Source organism: Priapulus caudatus, unplaced genomic scaffold, assembly GCF_000485595.1.
Source record: "Priapulus caudatus unplaced genomic scaffold, Priapulus_caudatus-5.0.1 Scaffold944, whole genome shotgun sequence".
NCBI lineage: Eukaryota > Metazoa > Priapulida > Priapulimorpha > Priapulimorphida > Priapulidae > Priapulus > Priapulus caudatus.
In genome coordinates this window covers 109720-114837 of record NW_014578005.1, presented here as the reverse complement: position 1 = coordinate 114837, position 5118 = coordinate 109720, and positions in this window count along the sequence as shown.

Below are 5118 nucleotides of genomic sequence, written 5' to 3'. Positions count from 1 at the left end.
TTTCGAACATTAATCACCAGAAATTGGCGAATCGTAACATGGTTGGTTTTTCAGCAGGGATTATTTTAGACGGTAACAAATGACCAAATGTATAGCATTGAATTGGGCAAACTTTATATGATACAGCTTTCAAAACAGTATAAAATGTTTGAAATTATAAATAAACATTACAAAGACGCTCCTTTTAAAGGTGAGAGATTTACAAAAGAGTTCTGTAATTGCCATGAAAATACATTTGAAAGAGATAGACTAACGATATATGTTACCAGTCTTTTGAAAGTGAAATTGAAATTATCGTCAGTAATTTGAATTTTAATCCGTCAATTCGTATATCAGTCTACGAAAACGCTTTGTATGCTCCAAAGATTGTAACCGGCAAAGTTTGAGATATCGAAAACTAGAAAAATGAAGGTATGCCAAACAAAGACAAGGGTACCCCAGCGCTAGGCACCACGTGTGTGACGTCACAGATCTTGAACCGCAAAACTGAAGATAATAGATGTAGAGAGAGAGCAATAAGATCAGTATGCCACCGATAGAGGTAGACAGATGTTTTAAATAAATGAAAAGGAGAGGCAAGAGGAAGAGAGAGTGGCTATGAGTATATTGCCAGAAAGAAACAGCATGTTATGAACAATGTCAAAATTAAAGGAGGTTCAGAAGCAGAGGCGGAGCATGGAGGAACAGGATTCGAGAGAGAGGCGGGCAGAGAGAGGTGGTGAGAGCACAGAGAAAGAAAGAGAGGAGAGGAGGAGGACGGGAGAGAAGGGACGAAGAGAGAAGTGGTGTGCGCACAGGGGAGGGTAGAGACTGAGAGGAGGACCGCAGGACGGAAGGGAAGAAAAGCGGAAGAAGGCTGGGGTGGAAGGCGGAGAAAAGAGAAAGAGAGACGATGAGGAAGAGGGAGGAGCGGGACGGCGGATGAGAAAGGCGAGGACAGGACTGGGGTGGAGAGACAGTGAGGGGAGAAGCTGTCTGTGGGGGCAGTGAGGAGCTGAGGATGGGGAGAAGGGCAGAAGGTAGGACGAGGGCGGAGCAAGCTGAGCGAGTGTTGGAGAGGAGAGAGAGACACGAGAGCAAGGAGGAGAGAGGAGGACGCGGAGGGAGAGGAATGGGAGAAGGCAGAGGTAGGAGGTGGAGGTGAGATGGAGAAGGAGAGAGGAGGAGACGGGGCGAAGCGAAGAGCTGGTGGCAGAAGGAGGCAGCGGAGCCGAGGTAGAAGGAGAGGTTGCTGGAGTGGAGAGAAGGATGGAGGGGGAGAGTGAGGGAGAAGAGGGAGAGGAAGAGAAAGAGAGGAGAGACAAGAAAGAAGAAGGACTCGTGGTGGGAGCAAGATGGACGCGGAGGCTGAGAATGACTAACCGCCAATAGGGCGATAAATGCGCTTCGAGGAGCGAGGAGGCAGGGGCGAGAAGGGAGAAAGGATGGATGGTGGGAGAGCTGGTGGCGTTCTGGAGCTGTGTGAGAAGGGGCAGCAATTTCCCGCCCCTCCCCCTCCCCCTCCCTCTTTCTTCACTCAAGCACGGCGCAGTGTCCCATTTCTGACTTTCACCCCCTCCCCCCTCCTCACGGGCGCAAGGCGTAGGCAAGCTGGGGAGGTAGGAAGGGGTTCTAGAATGGATGAGATCAAATGGTGCTGTGGCAGAAGCGAGGAGGGGGGAAGGAGAAGGTGTGGATAAGGAGGATGGTGGTCCCGGCTTCTGATGAAGCTTCTATCCTCCTGCCTCTCGCTCGCCTCCCCTTCCTCCAGCGAGCGGCGTGTGGACACGCAGGGAGAAGGAGGAGGGAGATTAGGTGCTGCGTGGCAGGGTACGGAGTGTAACACTACAGTGGGCGCTGACAGAGGCGGCGGCCAGGGAGGCGACAAGACGCTTGCGGTGGACGAGCCAAGATCCACATATGGACGTGCACACGCACGCAGCCACTCGTTTGACGCGCCGCTGCCGGTATAGGAGGGAGAAAGGCGTGAGGATACTAGACAGCTCCACGTGGTCGGGCAGGACTTAAGTACAAGTATATTAAGGCGGACAGATAGAAGGAAAGTATGGGAGAAGGGGAGTAGCGAGTGGAGACAGAGCAGAGACAAGGAGGGAGGGGAGAAAGAGCATGACAGAGGAGTGGAGAATGTGAGAGGAGGAGAAAAGGGCGCAGGAGATAAAGAGAGAGAGACGTGGGAGGATGGAGAAGGAGGAGGGGGCGGAGGGAGAGGGAGAGTAGAAGAGAGAGAGAAGCGAGTACCTAGTGGTGTTTAGCACAGGATAATGGAGAGGAGGGGGAGGAAGGGGGTCATAGGCAGCTTTAAGCTGTTAGCAAGCTTTCGCGGGTGTGGTGAACGGAGGAGACAACCCGTGTAGGTTCGGGGAGAGCTGGTGGAGTGGTCGGGAACCGAGAGGGCGTTGCGAATGTAGCGGAACCCAGAAGAACGGAAGGGACAACGGACGGAGAGGGGAGAGAACAGAACTGAAAGGGAGTGCAAGAGAGGAGGGAAGAGAGGAAGCTGGTGGTGGAAGAGTAAGAGATGATGGAGGAGGAGGATGATAGAGGAGAGAAGAGACACCCTGAGCAGAGGAGCTGCGTGTGGAGAAGGAGGGAGAGGGGAAGGAGAGAGAGAAGGGGAGAGAGACGGGAGTGGACGAGGGCTGGAGGACGAAAGGAGCGAGGGGGGAGGAAGCGTGAGTGGATTGAGGGAGGAGGAGGAGAAGGAGGAGGGGGAGAGTAAGGGTGAGGGGGGAGGAGAGAGCAGGGGGAGGAGGAGAAGGGCTTCGGGTGGAGAAGAGGAGGCGAGGAGGCAAAAGGAGAAGCTGAGGTGAGAGGGAGAAGAGGGAGGGGAGAGAAGGATGAAGGAGGAGTCGAGTAGGGAGACTGGTGCGCGCGCATAAAGTAAAGGGAAAAGACGTGGACCCCGCGGAGGATGGGTAGAAAGATAGGAAATTGGACGCGTGGAGGGATAACGACAGTCGGGAGGTTAAACACAGACCAGGTGCTGGCGAATTAAGGTCGGTTATGTAGGATGGTACACATTGGGCGGGGGGCTACCACATGTGTGAGAGGAGAGCAATGGGTCCACGCCAGACACGGTAAGCTGTGCTTTATGAGGAGGAAGGAGGTGGTAGAAGGGAGGAAGGGTGGTGCGAGGAAGAGAGGAGGGGGAGATTGGCGCAGAAGGTGGTGGAGAACAGAGGAGGGGAGAATCGCTGGGGTCGTCTTGGGGACAGAGATAAGGGGGTTGGGGTAGAAGGTGCAGATGTGAGGGGAGAAGCTGGGCTGGTGACACTGGCGCGAGGAAGATACGAGTGAGAGGCGGAGGTGTGAAGACAGAGGAGGAAGGGTGGGGGCGGGGGGCGCGGCGGCGGTTGGTCGGTAAATATTTGTGGCTGAGCTGATAGCTCACGGAGCCCGCACACGCTGAGTTTCTGGCCTCGCGTGGCCACAAATATCAAACACGATAGATTTCGGTCTCACAGCCACGCGAGGCCAAAAATCGTGCAGAATCTGCGCGCACACGCTGAGCTATCTGCTGAGCCAACGGCCTCTTGAGGCCGTTGGCTCAGCAGATAGTTCACCGTGTGCGGCGGGCTTAACGTACCACAAACAGTTGTATTAGTCATAATGCAACAATGAGCCAAGAGCAGAAACGTAAGGCTGGATGCGTATAACTACACGTGAATGACAGTCAAACAAATGGAGAGGAAGTGCCTCCTCCTCCTTCTCGCGGCGCTCTTAAATGTACCCGAACTTTTGGGTTCGACCTCCCTGGTCACACCGTGCGCCGGCTGCGGGTTATCATAGATTATCCCGCACTCCGGCCCCTCTGTTGACGTCGTTAAATTAATTAATTTGCAAGTTAATAAATTGATTTGTTGTTCTGTGAATTGATTTTAAATTTTGAATTTAAATTTCTCGAACAATGTAAAGTAATTTGTATTTTTATTAATTAATTTGAAATGTTTAAAATTGATTTAAAATTGTGTATTTGAAATGTTTGAAAATAATTTTTGAAGAGGATGGCTTTCCATAGCGGGACATGTTTCGCTTAGCGTTAGCGCTTGCCACGTTATAAGTAAGCACTTTGATTAATTACAGCCGACTCAATTAGCTGTAAAACATTAAAATGAGGAAACCACGGTCTGGACAAACACTGATAAATTACAGCGAGCGACGCGCGCGCGAAGTATTGGCATTTGAGAAATTTTAATAAATTTTCAGCCCGGCTGTGGAAGCACAGCCTTACACGCTCGATCGCTCCGACAATTATAGCCGCTGCGGCGTTTTAGAATTAAATTGAATTACGGGTGAATTATTAACTTGCCGTTTGACGTCTAAATTCATAAAACACACTTTTCGCAATCAGAAAAAAAACCGTCTAGCCGTTACTATAAATAAATAGATGCGACGGATGGGTCGTCCACAGGACGCATGCGCACAGTAGGTACGGCACAGTTCATTGCTTGATGGAATTACAGGTATGCAAGAAGAGAGAAAACTCTGCAAAACGTGAGGCAGTTTTCTGAGAAGTGAGATAGCTCTCTGATTGTGAGACAGCTCTCTTAGAGGTGAGACATTTCTCTTAGAGGTGAGGGAACTCTCTGATTGTGAGACAGGTAGCTGATTGTGAGACAGGTAGTTGATTGTGAGACAGGTAGCTGATTGAATTTGTGAGACAGTTTTCTGAGAGGTGATGCAACTCTCTGATTGTGAAACAGTTATCTGAGACCTGAAACAGTTCTGTGAGGGCGAGATCTACTGCACGTAGATGCGAGGAAACTTCTACTAAAGACAACCTCTACTACAGACAATCTCTACTACAGACAACCTCTACTACAGACAACCTCTACTACAGACAACATCTCCTACAAACAATCTTTACTGCAGACAACCTCTACTACAGACAACCTCTACTACAGACAACCTCTACTACAAACAATCTTTACTACAGATAACCTCTACTACAGACAATCTCTACTACAGACAATCTATACAACAGACAATCTCTACTACAGACAACCACTACTACAGACAACCTCTACTACAGACAACCTCTACTATATACAACCTCTACTACAGACAACCTCTACTACAGACAACCTCTACTACAGACAACCTCTACTACAGACAACC